The sequence below is a fragment of the Mesoplodon bidens genome, assembly GCF_964165515.1.
Source record: "Mesoplodon bidens genome assembly, chromosome: 6".
NCBI classification, from domain to species: Eukaryota; Metazoa; Chordata; class Mammalia; order Artiodactyla; family Ziphiidae; genus Mesoplodon; species Mesoplodon bidens.
In genome coordinates, this window is record NC_138162.1 from 68,012,440 (window position 1) to 68,030,159 (window position 17,720).

General features: G+C 34.8%; 1 protein-coding gene across 3 annotated transcripts in view; it reads left to right on the top strand.

Annotated features, from left to right (window-relative positions):
• Positions 1–17,720, top strand: part of PTPRD (protein tyrosine phosphatase receptor type D) — a 2,148,730-nt gene that overhangs the window by 211,894 nt on the left and 1,919,116 nt on the right. The gene's annotated exons all lie outside the window — the stretch shown is intronic.

Below are 17,720 nucleotides of genomic sequence, written 5' to 3' on the forward strand. Positions count from 1 at the left end.
TACGGCTCATGCCACTGAAAAGACCGTAGGCATTATTGGAAACTTTACACAAAGAGTTAGAGTACTGTGTTTCCTCTTGCTGCTGTAATAAATGACCACACACTTAGTGGCTTAAAACAAGACCAATTTATTATCTTCCATTTCTGGAGTCAGAAGTCTGAAATGAGTCTCACTAGGCAGGGCTGCATTCCTTTCTGGAGGCTCTTGGGAAGAATCTTTTTTTTTCTTGTTGCCTTTTCCAGTTTCTGGAGGCCATTCACATTCCTTAGCTTGTGGCTCCCTTCCATCTTCAAAACCAGCAATGGCTGGTGGAGTCTTTTCTGACCTTGTATAACTCTGGCACAAACTCTCCTGCATCCCTCTTCTAACTTTTAAGGACCCTTCTGATTGTATTGAGTCCACAAGGATAATCTCTATATCTTAAGGTCAACCTTGATTCCACCTTGATCCCTTCTACAGGTAACATAAAATATCCACAGGTTCCAGGGATTTCAATGTGGATATCTTTGGTGATCCATTTTTCTGCCTACAACAGACGTATCTGTCTCCTTTCTTCTTCTTTTGGCTCTCTTTTCCTGTATTAAGTCTTTATTGTTAAGTGCTAAAAGGCAGCAAGGTGGCTACCATCAGCTACTAGGCTACAGCCTGCTAGGTTCAGGTTCAATCAGGGAAAGAAAAATTCTAGTCCTTCCAGTAGTGCGACCTTGGTTCCTGCCTATGATTTTCTGAGTCGTTTCATGTGCACAGTACCTGTGGGCATCAAAATGAAATGCTTTTTGTCCCCAGACCTTAGTCACACCTTCACCCCTCTATGATATAGGTTTCTGATGAGGGGAGAGGCAGACATAGGAAAAGGGATTTTCCCCAGGATACCAGTTAGGCTAAAGAATAAAGAAACCAGAAGACCAATATGTCCACTCTGTAGCAATGTGAGTGGTGGGGAAACCCTGTTTCTACAGGAAAATATTTCTATTTGGGGTAAATAATGTCTCTTTACATGTCTGTGTTTGTGGGCTCCACACCCAGGGTAAGTCATAAATATAGGCTCACTATAAAACTTGGATCTAGGGCTTCCCTGGTGGCGTAGTGGTTGAGAGTCCGCCTGCCGATGCAGGGGACACGGGTTCGTGCCCCAGGCCAGGAAGATCCCACATCCCGTGGAGCGGCTGGGCCCGTAAGCCACGGCTGCTGAGCCTGTGCGTCCGGAGCCTGTGCTCCGCACTGGGAGAGGCCACAGCAGTGAGAGGCCCGCGTACCGCAAACAAACAAACAAACAAAACAAAACAAAAAAAAAACTTGGATCTAAGCTTGTCTCCATTGATTAATCATACACAAAATATTTAAAATTCTGCATAATGAAAACTTGTTGCTAAATGATTGAACGTCGTACTTTAGGTTTTTAAAATATATATTTCAAAAATTAGGTCACTTTACTTTTATCTCTTTCAAAGAAGAAATTAAAAGGTCTCCAAAGGTAAAGAGTTATGCTGACTTGATAGATAGATAATTATATTAAAAAATACTATTTTAAGAAGATGGAATATGTGGTCTCCCTGCCATTTTTTTAATGTGTAAAAACTTTATTTTCTATTGTAATCATAAGATGTAGTGTTCTAAGCTTTACTTTAAAGAAAACAAACATTATTGTACATCTCTCAATCCCCCACAAGAGAATCTCATGTTTATCCTTTTATAAACATCTGTGTATCAAGCACTAAGCTGAACACTTCTCATAGAGTTGCCATTTGCCCCTTATAATGAACTATAAGTATTATCTCTATTTTATAAGTGAACGAACTGAAGCTCAGAGAGATTAATTTGCTCAACCACGAAGCATTTAAGTGGAAGCCAGGTTTCTCTGACAAAAGAAAAAAAAATACCCTCCATATTCTGCAATAATGATATCCCTTTATTTTAGGGAAAAAAAGAGAGATTGAATGCAAGCTTGTATTCTTCTAACTTACTTATGTTAACAGTCCCTGAAATGTTTACTCTTTTTTCTTGCTCCTTCAGCATATAGATAAACATTTACTGAATAAATGAATGAGATATATTATGTTTTCATCATTCACAGATAGATCTGAGCATCCTTCTGGGAAGAAGACATGCTAAAGGCTACAGGAGGACTTAACTATTAACTAGACTCTAATTCTTCTTAGGGAGTTTAAAGTTTAGTGGGAAAGATAAGATATATATACACTCAGAAACAAACACATATATTACAAGAACATAAGAGAAATATTATATCTTGATAGTGAGAAGCACAGAGAATGTTTTAAAGAGAGAGAGAGAGAGAGAGAATTAACCCACTTGTGGCTGGAGTGATGACCATTTTGGAGAAAATGGTATTTGTGGTTAATTTTGAAGAACACTTGATATTCCAATGTGTAGATATGTGAGAAGGGACTATGCAAGGTTGAAAATCAACCCATAAGATTAGAACTGGTGAGCTATCATGGTGGAGGGAGGAAAAATAGCATTGGGAACTGTCTACATTATAAACAGGGAGTAGAAAAGCCAAGAAAGTGGATCTTTGGTCAAGATTGATATTAAAAATCCAGGGAGAGTCCATATTCAGGATTTAGAATAAAAGTGTAAATTATGGTTTCAGAAACACAAAGAGCAATTTAACACTTCGATAAAAGAATGTTATCCTTTGGAAATTTTTAAAAGTTGTAGTTTACCGTTTAAGGAGAAGTAGTCCTTTTATTGACAAATTTAGAGACCATTTGGCCATTTTTTTCAAAGCTTATAAATTTGTATCATGAAGGCTTACATGGGTTTTGCTTTTAAACCTTACTTTGATAAACTCTCTTATTTATTTACACTATTCTTTTGCTAATTTCTCTAACTTTTGTTCTTAATTCTCATTTTTTTTCCGACAAACTGTGAGGTTCTTTATTCTGTTGACTAGGATTAGGGCAATCTTTTCCACCTTTTAAATTTATGGGGATGTTAAGTTCTTGATATTTTCTTTAAAATTGTACTTCCACATAAATTTCAAAAGACTTGATTTCACTCAAAATATGTATTCTTGATTCAATTAGCATTTTGTTTGTATCTTTTTTAGCGCATAGAATGAAAAAGCTGTAAGGAATCCTAGGAAATCATCTGGTTCAGAATAATAAGAATGATTTCAGCCCTCTGTAATAAAGGTTTTGAAATGATATTTTAAAACCTTGGTAGATTAAACCCTGCTTAATATTCTTAAGAGAAATAAAGCCTCCCTTTTGTTTATACTATAATTATTATTTATTGATTTTCTCATTTCCAAAATGATAACAGCTGATGTGAACTCTTCCTGTGCAATCCTTTCTATTATACTAACTTCCAGTTAGAGAAAGACAGGTGAATGCCTATGTATCTTTCAAAGTCTATAGGAAGACTGTGTCCCCGAATCTTACTAATAAAGACTTTTGTCTTGTCATTTGCAGTGAATTGTGATTCAAAAATAGTGCAGGTGAAACATATTCAATACTGCAACTTTGTTAATACTGTACTTTGATCATCTGATGTCATCCATTTTCAACGTGTCTAACAAAAGAAAAGTGAGTTAAAATGATAAAAGCTGAAGATGTAGACTGAATTGTGTTCCAAAAACCTAGTCCCCCTCGTGAAGTGTAAGTCTTCTCAGTAGTATCATTTACATGGTATTTATTGTGTCAAGGAACTATAGAGGAAAGGAGTAAAGGAGGCATGAGATGTAGTCACATCCCGTGAGATACCTTATAAATGAGACAAGAATATTAGTGCATGAGCATATGCATATTACCTAATAAAAGTAAATTTAATGAAAAGTATTCTCTTTCACCTAAAATTGCTTAGTTATCAGGAATATGTGTTCCTTTATTTTGACTAATGTTCTAAAAATGACACTAAGAGGCTTTTTACCTGATAGGAATATCTTCAAAAATAACTGAACAAAGAGAGGATATTTAGATTGATAAGGCCTGGTAGCCAATAATAGAAAGTTCACAGTTTTTATCATTTGTAAAGTAACTAAATATAAATTCAAGCTTAGTGAACATGTTCACAGTATGTTTACATACACCCGCTTTGTATAAGTGTTATTTAAAAGTATATATAATGACTTGAGACATCACCAGCCTGTGAATTCAAATGTGATTGTATACTAGTAGTAATTCAAATATTACTGTCATGTGCCATCTCCAACATATTCAAACTCTTAACATCCCTGGGAGAAGTGGAGAGAAGATTCCTTTCTCCACTCCATACCACACCTGCATACCAGGGGCCTTTGGATCACAGTGACCTTTGGATTTAGATCTTATTTTTATCATTATCTAGATGTGGGAACCTGGAAGCAACAGAGATTGTTATTCCCCCACAACTCCACTGGCAATCTAGCTGCTGTAATAAATCCCTCTGTATGACCTGAAATCTGTAATTTTTCCTCTACACCAATGCTATACTGATAAAATATATAAAAGTCAAATAGAGCTAACAAATCTGTAGAAGACCACTTTGTATGTTATAAATGGTATCCTAGTTTCCTAAAAGAGTTAATACATTTAAAAAAATTAAGACAAGAATAAAGTGATCTCTCCAGTGTTAATGTGTACTGATCTTTTGTAGCAGATAATAGATTAGGTTAACATCTGAAAATAGATACTCCTTCTCAAACTTTAGAATCCCAAGGAAATTGGATTTGGAAATCTGGATCATACTGTTAAGGGCCACGACTCTGTGCTTTAACTCTCTGAAAATCTGTTTGGCCCGTTTTATTAGAATGAAAGTGTGATATGGTAGCAAGCCAGTTGGCTGCAGTCAAGTGCTCTGTTGAAGAATTCCGCAATATAGAAATGATGAACCAGGCTTACAGAAGGAATTTGGTGGTTAAATGGATCCCTGCTATTGCAGAAAATCCTTTGTATGTTTCCTAGGCAACTAAAATACTTAAGAAATGGAGGCAGTTTAAGTAGAAGATGCTTTACAACTAAAGGGAAAAATGTTTTTTATTTTTCATTCTTTTTGTTAAAGGTGATATGTGGCCATATCAAAATGAAAAAAAAAGATTTTACTGAGTGGGTAATTGTTCATGATGTGCAATTGAGAGTATTAACAGCAGTATTGCAGGGTAAGGGTGATTGTGCTTTATCTTTGTATTTTAATTCTTTTTATTTAGTTGATTTAGTATTCTGCATTTTATAATTATCAAGTTGAACTTTCTACTAATCTCTATTTTAAGCAGCTTGTGAATTAAAAAAAAAATCTCTACCATATGTCAATTCTCTTTGGAGTAACTAGGTGTGAAATCTACCTGTGAAAAACTATTTCCAATGTGTGAAGTGCATCTTTCAAACTGATAAAGATGATAAAACTATTCTGATCATGGCATAATGGACTAGCCACAGTTGAATTCAAATATACTTGGCACAGAATATCTGGAAATCAAGCTAGGAAAAAAATGGAAGGTTATCGGAATATTTAAGCTGGGATGATAAGAGGCCTAGAAATAATTTTACAATGTTAATGTTCATATATCAGTCTTCAAACTGGTTTTTACGAGGAATTACTAGTGTATTTTGTTCCATATAACTTGAGAACATTCCAGTAATTTCTCAATATCATAAAAAATCCTAAGTTAAATTGGACTACACACTACTTCCTTTTTTTAATAAAGGCCATGAGACATATAATGATGACATTTTTTCTTTCAGTCAGTTGCTGGTAGAGGCACATTGCTGTGACTGGTAAAGGATATCTTTGTCAGTGTGCTTAGTTTTCAGGGGCCAGCTAAATCCTTCTTATGCAAGGGAACTAAATATATCATCCTTAAAATTCAGGTGAATGTAACACATTTGAAACCATGTTCAAAAGCATCTTGCTCTCATCTTTCGTCTTTTGGTATTTATATTGACCTAGAACCTAGAGCATGTTTTGCTCTCATGGATCATTGATTTACACTAGTGTCCATAAAATCTCAAGTTCGCGTAGCAAAGTTTTCTAAGAAAGATAATGTTTTCTTTATTGATATCACACTTTAAAAAATGCAACATCTCTACGTGTTTCTTTTTGGTTCTCATTAAAAATTAACTAGAAATCAAATTGTCAAAATAGCTTTACCAAAAAAAAAGGGGAGGGGGAAGAAAGAAAGAATAGACTCAGATTTTCCACCAAGATTTGGCACATAAAAATAAATAGAAGTACTCTGATGAAAAATGAATCAGACATAAAATATGTTCTCCATAACAACACACAGATATTTGGGAATTTCTAAATGAATTGATGAGAAATTTGCCACATAGTTCAAACTACAGTACAGTCTTCTAACATTCCTGATAGTAAACAAGCTAGAAAGATGGAAAAGTGTGAATGAACAATTCTTCAAGTAATGCAGGAAAATTAATTTATGGTTTGTAGGCAAATACCCTAATTTGACCTCAGTTATACTTTAAGCACAACACAAATTGATTAGACACAAATAATATCCTTATTTCTGTAAACAGTTCCAGTAGAATTTTACACATGTATTTAAAAGTTGGAATAGTTACATGATATTGACAAGTTCATATTGAATAAGCAAAAATGAAGCCTGACCTAACTGAACCTCGAGAATAGTCTGTTTTTCTTGAGATAATCTGTTTTGAGGATTTACATAATCAAAGTAAATTTGAGAAACATCTCCTCTGACTGTAAAAGTCCTGCGTTTAAATGTCATCAAAGAATAAACAGAGTTGTTAGGTCATGTTGCCCTGTCTGAAAATAAAGGGGGAATTTTCTGTCTGTCTTAATACAAATAATAGGTATTTTTCCCCAGTCAACTGGTTTATTTTTATCTTATGGACACAATAGTAACCAATTGTATTTCTGTTTTACACTGACTACTTACAAATTCACAATTAATTTTGAGGCCTACCTCTAGTCAGTAGAATATCAAGACAAACATTTAATGTATTAATATAGCTTTTTTGTGGTTATCTATTTTCTTTTGTTTTTTAAAAATTTTTATTTCATATTGGAGTATAGGTGATTAACAGTAATGTGTTACTATAGGTGTACAGCAAAATGATTCACTTATACATATACATGTATCTATTCTTTTATCAAATTATTTACCCATTTAGGTTATTACAGAATATTGAGCATCGTTCCCTGTGCTATACAGTAGGTCCTTGTTGGTTATCTATTTTATTTATATTTTTAATGAATTTTATTGGAATATAGTTCATTTATAATGTTGTGTTAGTTTCTGCTGTACAGCAAAGTGAATCAATTGTACATTTACAGATATCCACTCCTTTTTAGATTCTGTTCTCATATAAGCCATTACAAAGTATTGAGTAGAGTTCCCTTTGCTATACAGTAGGTTCTTATTAGTTATCTATTTTATATATAGTAGTGTGTATATGTCAGTCTCAATCTACCAATTTATCCCCCCCTTTCCCCCTTAGTAACCATACGTTTGTTTTCTACATCTGTGACTCTATTTCTGCTTTGTAAATAGGTTCATTTGTACCAGTTTTTTAGATTCCACATATAAGCAATATCATATGATACTTATCTTTCTCTGTCTGACTTACTTCACTCAGTATGACAAGCTCTAGGTCCATTCATTTTCCTGCAAATGACATTATTTCATTCTTTTTTATAGCTGAGTAATATTCCATTTTACATATGTATTGAATCTTCATTTTCCATCCCCCTGTTGATAGACATTTAGGTTGCTTCCATGTTCTGGCTCTGATAAACAGTGCTGCAGTGAACATTGGGGTATATGTATATTTTCAAATTATGGTTATCTTTGGATACATGCCCAGGAGTGGGATTGCTGGATCATATGGTAGCTCTATTTTTAGTTTTTTAAGGAACCTCTATACTGTTCTGCATAGAGGCTACACCAATTTACATTCCCACCAACAGTGTAGGAGAGTTCCCTTTTCTCCACACCCTCTCCAACATTTATTGTTTGTAGATTTTTTGATGATGCCCATTTTGACCAGTGTGAGGTGATACCTCACTGTAGGTTGATTTTCATTTCTCTGACAATTAGTGATGTTAAGCATCTTTGCAAAATTACGATACTACCCAGAGTAATCTACAGATTCAATGCAATCAAATCACCAATAACATTTTTCACAGACTTAGAACAAAAAGTTTTACAATTTGTATGGAAACACAAAACACCCCGAATAGGCAAAGCAATCTTGAGAAAGGAAAACAGAGCTGTTAGAATCAGGCTCCCTGTCTTCAGACTATACTACAGAGCTACAGTAATCAAAACAGTATGGTACTGGCACAAAAACAGAAGTATAGATCAATGGAACAGGGCAGAAAGTCCAGAGATAAACCCATACACCTATGGTCACCTAATCTATGACAAAGGAGGCTAGAATATATATTGCTTCTTAAATTCTTTATGTATTCTATAATTTTCCCCTTGTTCTAATTTACTTATGCTGTGTTGATTAGTGCCTGTATTAATTGGGATAGTCCTTAGTAACTGAACAGTCCAGATCCAAGGCTTCCAAAGTTGATGCATCAGAAAAAGAAAGAACATACGGTGAGTGACATCAGCAACATGGCTAAGTAGACATCCCTCATCACTCCCCTCCCTCAAAGGGGCCCCTCCCACAAAGGCACTTATGCCTATGGATAAATTTGGAATTTTATCCACAGGCAAAAGTGCCTTTGTGAGAACTCTGTGGGATCCAACACCATACAGAGGGACTGGGAAAGAGTCTCATGCCCCTGCTCATCAATTAATAAGGATACAGAGCTCAGTCTTTATATCCTGCAGTGGTCCATGAGACCTGTATAGCCCCTGTTGGCTTCAGTCCAAGAGTCCCTTGAATGCTCCATCTTAGACAATCACCCATGGACAAGAGAGAAAAGAACCTTTGTGGAAGTTTAGGTTTCCAGTGGAGAAGTTCCAGCATACTGTTAGAGGAAACACACACACACACACACACACACACACACACACACACAACAGCAACATCATACTTAAGGTGAAAGATTAAAAGTTTAAAAAGATGAAAAGTTTTTCCTCTAAGATTGGAAACAATGCAAGAATGCCCACTCTCACCACTTCTCTTCAACATAGTATTGGAAATCCTAGCTGGAGCAATCAAGCAAAATGAAGAAATAAAAGGCACCTAAATTAGAAAAAATGAAAAATGTCTTTAATTGCAGATTATGTTATCTTATATATTGAAAATCCTAAAACCTTCACCAAAATACTGTTGGAACTACTCAATGAATAAAGTAAATTTGCAAGTACAAAATCAACATATAGAAATTAGTAATGTCTCTGTAGAATAACAACAAAAGATCTGAAAAAGAAAAAAAAATCCCATTCATAATAACATCAAAAACAATAAAATATTTAGGAATAAATTTACCTAAGGATATGAAAGCTCATACACTGAGAAATATAAGACTTTGATGAAAGAGATTGAATAAAGCACAAATATATGGAAGATATCCCATGTTCATGGATCAGAAAAATCAATGTTGTTAAAATGTCTATACTACCCGAAGCCATCTAAAGATTAAATGCAATCTCTATCAGGATTCCAGTTGCACTTTACACAGAAAAAAATTTTAAAAGTCCTAAAATTTTTAATAGAACCATGACAGACCCCAAAATAGATAAAGCAATCCTGAGAAAGAAGAGCAAAGCTGGAGGCATCAGACTTCCTGATTTCAAAGCTATAGTAATCAAACAGCAATGGAACAGAATCAAGAGCCCAGAAATAAACCCTCACATATATAGTCAACTAATATTTGAAAAGGGAACCAACAATATTTTAGTGAGGAAAAGATAGTTTCTTCAATAAATGATGCTGGAAAAATTGGATAACCACATACAGAAGAATGAAATTAAACCCCTTACACTACTCACAAAAATTAACTTGAAATAGATTAAAAAATTAAACATAAGCCCAAAATATTAAAACTCCTATAAGAAAATATAGGGGAAAATTCTTTGACATTGGTCTTGGCAATGACTTTTTGAATATAACACCAAAAGCACAAGCAATAAAAGTAAAATTAAAGAAATTAGACTACATCAAACTAAAAAGCTTCTGCACAGCAAAAGAAACAATCAACAAATGTAAAGGCAATTTACAGAATGGAAAAAAATATATATTTTTTAAACCATTTATTAGTAAGGGGTTAATATTCCAAAATATATAAAGAACTCATACAACTCAATAACAAACAGACAAAAAACAAAAACAAAAAATCTGATTAAAAAATGGGCAGAGGATCTGCATAGACATTTCTTTTTTCAAAGAAGACCTACAAGTTGCTGGTAGGTGCATAAAAAGGTACTCAACATCACCAATCATCATGTAAATCCAAATCAAAACCACAATGACATATCACCTCATATCTATTAGAATAGTTACCATCAACAAAGGAAGAGAACACTTGTTGGTGAGGATGTGGAGAAAAGGGAACACTTGTGCGCTATTGGTGGGAATGTAAATTGGTACAGACACTATGGAAAACAATATGGAAATTTCTCAAGAAATTAAAAATAGAACTACCATATGATCCAGCAATTTTATTTATGAGTATATATCCAAAGGAAATGAAATCAGGATCTCAAAGAGATATGTGTACTCCCAAGTTCATTATAGCATTATTCACAATACCAAGATATGGAAACAACCTAAGTGCCTCTCAGTACATTAATGGATCAACGATAAAAGATGTGACATATATATACACACATACAATGGAATATTATTTAGCCATGAGAGAGAAGGAAATTCTGCCATTTATATCAACATGGGTGGATCATGAGGGCATTATGCTAGGTGAAATTAGACAGATAAAGACATATACTGTATGATAGCACTTAGATGTGGAATCTAAAGAAACCAAACTCATAGAAACATAGAGTAGAATGGTGATTACCAAGGACTGATGCATGGGGGAAATGGGGAGATGTTTGTCAAAGGGTGTAAAGGTGTAAACTTTCAGTTATAAGATCAATAATCTCTGGTTGTCTAATGTGCAGCATGGTGATTATCACTGACAATACTGTATTATATACTTGAAACTACTAAGACAGTAGATGGTAAATGTTCTTACCACTAAAAAGAAATAGTAAGTATGTGTGGTGATAAAAGTGCTAACTAACCCTACTGTGATAATGATTTCGCAATGTATAAGTGTATCAAATCAACACGTTGCACACCTTAAACTTAGACAATGTTGCATGTCAATTATGTCACGATAAAGCCAGAGAAAAATAGAGAACATACAGGTAACATGTCTGAAATTAAGAATATCTGATACAAATGACAACATTTTGGCTCATCATACATTGGCCATAACTAGTTTTATAATCTCTAACTAACTACAGCGTAGTCCAAGAAATGTAGGTAAGCACATGCAATATTTGATGAGCATTACTTTCTCTGCCATTGTAGTTACTCAATAAAGTGTCTTTGTTGGAAATGTTGTGCGAATAAGGGTGTATGACATTATAACAAAAGGCAGGGGACAGTGTTAATGAAGAAATCCTAGAGACTTAAAAGAAGGCTACTTAATATGCAACCGATTTGAAATAAATGAGAAGATAAAATGCAAATTCAAAATAGGGCACAATAAGCTAATCTCAATATTTAAAGAATTTTGACAAATGATTGCTTCACGTTTTGAACACTATCCCTTAATATTCTGAGGAGAATATCAAAGATTTTCAGAGTCAGTTGGTAAAGGATCTCAAAGGTTTTCAAGAGATTCTATCATTGCATATCATAACTTCAACTACTCTTCTCCTTGAAGGGAAAGTAACAAAGCAGAATTATTCATTGGGGATTATGGTGATAAAATATTCACAGTTCCTATTAAAGCAATAATGTGCCAGTTTTTAAATTACTGAACTATTCTGTTTGTTATTTCCAAGGGAATCTTATTAGCAAGTATAGAACACACTATCATGGTTTTGCTTTGGGATTCATCACATGTCTGATTAGAGAGTATTTAAAAATACATTTCAGTATCCTCTCCTCATTTGCTGTAAACAGGTTGAAATGACAATTAAGTAGTCTCAGGGTTATAAAATTCAGAGGACATGAAGGAACACGGTAACTTGTGAAACTGTGGCAGCAATGCACATAATAATGTAGTCAGTAAAAAGAAATTAAAAAAATCAGAGTTAAAGTTTTAAATCAATCTAATTCTGTATGCACAGAATTACCCCCAAAAGCATTCTTCAAATAATTTGTAGCACACAGCCTCACTTTGGTCCAGCCACATGATAATGCAAGTCCACGGCTCTACTTAGAATGGGTACTTAGTCACTTGCTCACTGAATGCCCCAGTTAGCTTTTATTTTTTAATGATGTAATCGGAATTTTTATTTATTTATTTATTTAAATTTATTTATTTATTTAATTTATTTTTTTTTGGCTGCGTTGGGTCTTTGTTGCTGTGCACGGGCTTTCTCTAGTTGTGGTGAGTGGGGGCAACTCTTCGTCGTGGTGTGCAGGCTTCTCATTGCAGTGGCTTCTCTTGTTGCGGAGCACAGGCTCTAGGCACGCAGACTTCAGTAGTCATGGCTCGTGGGCTCTAGAGCGCAGGCTCAGTAGTTGTGGCGCATGGGCTTAGTTGCTCTGCGGCATGTGGAATCTTCCCAGACCAGGGCTTGAACCCATGTCCGCTGCATTGGCAGGTGGATTCTTAGCCACTGCGCCACCAGGGAAGTACCCCCAGTTAGCTTTGATCTGGAAATGTCTATCCTGTTGAACAGAAAAAAGTTAGTTGTCTATTTTTTTCCAGCATTTTTGAATGTCCATTATTGATTCAGACAATTTACATTAAAAAACTATTCTCATGTAAGCAAACCAGAGCTGTAAATCTGTAACTTCAATAATTCATAATTCAAAAGATAATTTGTCTGGTTGTTTAATATTTCTTCAGTTTAATATAATATAATAAATTATTATATAATTAATAATTATTTAATATATACTGCCCATGTTGCTTGAAACCAATATTTCACAGCACGTTCAAACTTGGGGATATAGAGTAAATTTTCAGATTTCAAAATTTTATAACTGTTGATGATTAGTAAGAGCTCACATATTACTTCAGTATTGTTTTCAAATAGTCATATATGTATATACCAGAAAAAAATGAAATTAACTGATTGTACAAGACGGATGTCCTAGTTCTGAACTAAGGAGAGGTTAATTTTTTTCTAATAAGTGGGCCTGAACACAGGGAATGTAGAAATAGCAGATGTGTGGAAAACGAAATCACACTTTTTTTTTTTTACCACCTTCCACCTATCTTCAGATGAACAGGGAGAAGGAAGAAGGAAGGTTCTGAGCCCTGGAAGGATTAAGAGTTTTGGTCTTTCTAATCCAGGTATTGATCTAGCAGTTTGTAGAGCCCTGAGGAATCCAGGGTCTGGCTCATCTGGTCAAGGGAGTGGCAGTCTTTCTTTGGGCAGGTTCTATCAGGTGGATCAAGAGCATGAACCAAAGTGCTTTCCTGTTGCACTGGCCTCTCCCTGAAAGAGCATGGGGTGGGGGGGGGGAGCGGGGGAGGCTTTGTGTAACTAACTTGCCTGTCATGGCATTTATCAGGAACCATCACATATTTATATGTGCAATGAACCTCTAGGTAAAGCAGTATCACTAAAACCAACAACAATCATAATGATTAATCACACTTGCCCACAAATTCAAACTTCTATGTTCTAACACAATGGCATCACCTTGTTTGTGACTTAGAGCCTGTAGCATCAACTAATTTAAGTGTCCTCTGGTGACCAGACAGAAAAACTCTTCTATAAGGAAGTGTTTACTTAGAGAACATAAGCCCTTCAAGAGGAGTTTTCCTAAGAATTCTCATTTATACATAACCATTTTCAAATATCTCACAGATAAAGAAGCATAGAAAATACCTACACTAAATAAAGGCAGATAAGTGTTGATAAAAACAAAGAAGTTTGTGAAGATGAGCAGACCAAACACCAGGCTGGATATTCTGTGGTGGATGTGACCTTAACAACCTAAAAGAGCATCATGATAATGGAAGTAAATGAAGTGGATCAGTAATAAAATGTGGCAAAATGAAAGTATACTTCTGGCCCCAGAGGGCAGCTGCTGCTTAGTCCCAGCAGGTTGTTGACATGTGCAAATGTGGGCTTGATATCACCAAATCTTCTAATTTTTAAGTAGACTGAGAAATATGGCAAGGCTATAAAAAGTGATGTATTTGAAAAAGGGTAAGTGGAACAAATATTGGTAAAAGAAGGAGCAAGAAAAGGGAAACTGAAGTAAAGATCATCAAGATGCATTATGGATATGGGGGAAGGCCCTAACTTCCAGCAACAAGGGAAGCGAGCCTCTATTCTTTCCTTGGCTCCACATAATGGTTGAAAGGCACTGTCTTAACTAATGATCCAGTGTCCAGTCTATGTTACTTATTTCATGCACTTACATACTGGTTCACAGAGTAAAGTGATGATCTAATTAATGATGGATAAATATATGGGCAAGGCTGATAAAGTTCATATACTAAAAGTTAAGTTGTATTTAAATACATTGTAATCTGCAAGTTAGATGCCCGGAGTTGTACAAGTGCAGAAAACAAGGGAAATTATTTGAAAACATAAATAGGTTTGGGTAGAGACTAAATTCAAATGAGTTTATCAAAACTGCAATCTCATATTTGACTTTGTGAAGTTGAGTGTTTTAATTGACTTTACTCACAACATTAGTATGTCAACCTCATTTTTAACTCAGTAGATGCCTACTACTTTATATTGATTTTTTATAAAATTTATCAATTTTAAATTATGAAGATAAACATTATGTATACATTTAGTCCTACCTTTAGGTCCATATTCTAGTCAATTTTTTTTTTTTTTTTTTTGCTGTACGCGGGCCTCTCACTGTTGTGGCTTCTCCCGTTGCGGAGCACAGGCTCCGGACGCGCAGGCTCAGCGGCCATGGCTCACAGGCTCAGCCGCTCCGCGGAATGTGGGATCCTCCCAGACGGGCCACGAACCCGTGTGCCCTGCATCGGCAGGCGGACTCTCAACCACTGCGCCACCAGGGAAGCCCTCTAGTCAATTTTTGTAATGAGGTTTTATGCATTTAAACATTGATTGAAATGTTAGTTTATTGAAAACTCATGAAACAACTGAAACTTACACTCTTCCATTTTGTAACATGCTGTGTGCCCACCATGAGCCAGCACCGTGCTAGGTGCTGAGGATGTATTGGGACATGTAAAGGTTTAGAATAAAAGGATAGGCAGCAATGCAAAAGGCAAAAGAGAATGGCATGAGAATGAAAAGTGTTAATGGTAAATAAAGTTGAATGCAAGGTAAAAAGTACAAAAAGGAATAAGACAATCCCCTTTTACTAATAAGTGGTGTGAACTAAAATTCAGATAGCTGTCATTAACTATTTAAATGATGAATTATATTAAAATTACCTAAGCAAAATTTCTGGAAACAAAAGGAAAAACAGAAACATGAGGACATGTGACACCGTATATACTCTTATCAATATCTACTTAAAATATGTAAACATAAAAATGACTGAGAACAGTGACCTGAATAGTTTAACGTTATTACATATTACTATTACTGATAGATATCTAGCCTATGAGCAGGAAAGAAAAATGCCTTCATTACATTTTTAAAAATTGTCATACATTAGGGCACAAAAAATCTCCATAAACTTTCCAAAAGACAGAAAAATGATACAATTTAAAATAGGTAACACAGACTTAGGAAACACATTTATGGTTACCAAAGGGGAAAGTGTGGGAGAGGGATAAATTAGGAGTTTGGGATTAACAGATACACACTACTATATATAAAATAGATAAACAATAAGGACCTATTGTACAGTATGGGGAACTATCCTCAATATTTTGTAATAACCTATAAGGGAAAAGAATCTGAAAAAAAATGGATGTATAAATGAATCACTTTACTGTATACCTGAAACTAACATAAATTGTAAATCAACAATACTTCAATAAAAATAAATAAATGAATTAAATGGGTAACAGAACTAAATGTCAACTACTAAGGGTTTTTTTTTGGAAAATTTATAACTCTTTCCTAAGCCATTATTTAGTCATTCATACATTAGTCATATATACATATATTCATTCATTTGTTCACAAGCTATCTAGAAAAAAGAAAATTAGTGATACCATTCTACATCAAAGCCTCTAGGATACAATCAAGGTTGAACACAAGAATAATCATAGCTTAAACATTTTTCAATACCAACCAAGAAAAAATAAAAATAAGCAAAGTTCGGGCTTCCCTGGTGGTGCAGTGGTTGAGAGTCCGCCTGCCGATGCAGGGGACACGGGTTCGTGCCCCGGTCCGGGAAGATCCCACATGCTGCGGAGCGGCTGGGCTCGTGAGCCATGGCTGCTGAGCCTGCGCGTCCGGAGCCTGTGCTCCGCAATGGGAGAGGCCAAAACAGTGAGAGGCCCGCATACCGCAAAAAAAAAAAAAAAAAAGCAAAGTTCAACAAAAGAAATCAATTCAACTAAAGAAACCAAAAATAAGTGAGTAGGGGAGACATTTTTAATAAAGCAGATGAATTAATGCATTTCAAAATGGAAAAAAAAAAGCTGAATAGATGGATTTTTGTTGTAAACACATACAATTTCTTATTTGTCATTTACTAGCTATTCAAACATGCGAACTATTTTGCCTCTTAGAATCCATTTACTTATGTTTAATATTTAAGAAAATGTGCTGGCTTCTTAATATATCAACTATTATTTAAACATAGTATATTTTTGAGAATTTCTCAATACAGTTAGATAAGTAAACCCTATTCTGTCTACAGAAATTTTCTAGGCAGACCTCAGTGCAAAATTGAGTCATTTAATTATTGATTTGATTAGTCCAATTCAACATATTTTAAAATTCTGCATAAATGTTTCCCAAGGCCAAACATGAAGAAGTATAGTACAGAACTATTGGATTTTTAGGTTGACATGAAACAATAAGCATTGTACTGTGTCAGTGAATACTTACACTAAAAATAGCATTGCCCCAAGAAAGTAAAATATTTCATGGTCTTAGAAGCTTCCATTTAAAAGTAAATTAATACATTACTCTCATTTGGTTATGTGGCTTGCTATTGAACATATGTTGTGATTCTTCCTTTCATTGATTCATTAATTTTTTTTAATGAGAAGAAAGAAGTCAGAGGCTACAGAACATATGAGGAACAATGAAAATAATCTTCTGAAATATGTGACTTGACAGCAGTCTGCTGAGAAGCAGCATGGTGTAAATGGTTGGAATCCCTTGTTCAAGTCCTATCTGCCATTCTGAGCTGTGGGACCTCAGTCAATCCTCTTGATCTTTCTTTGCCTCAGTTTCAACATGTGGAAAACAGGGATAATGTTAGTGTCTCCCTCATGGTCTGGCTATGAGTAGTTAATGAAAAAATATGTGTAAAATATTAGGACAATGTCGGGCCCATAGTTAAAGCACTAGCTCCCTATTAGCTATCATTATTGCTCTTTTCTTAATCCCATGTTTCCTTTTGATATGACATGCTACATGCACTTTCTTAAATCTTACTTGAGAAGATATTTTTTGTTCATTTGAAAAAAAATTCTGAAGTACTGTGTAGCTCATTTATTGCTATTCTTTTGGAGGACATTGATTAATTTTTCATTTTGGGTGTCTGATCCAGAATGCTTTATTCCTGTGAAATAGTCTGTTTATAGAG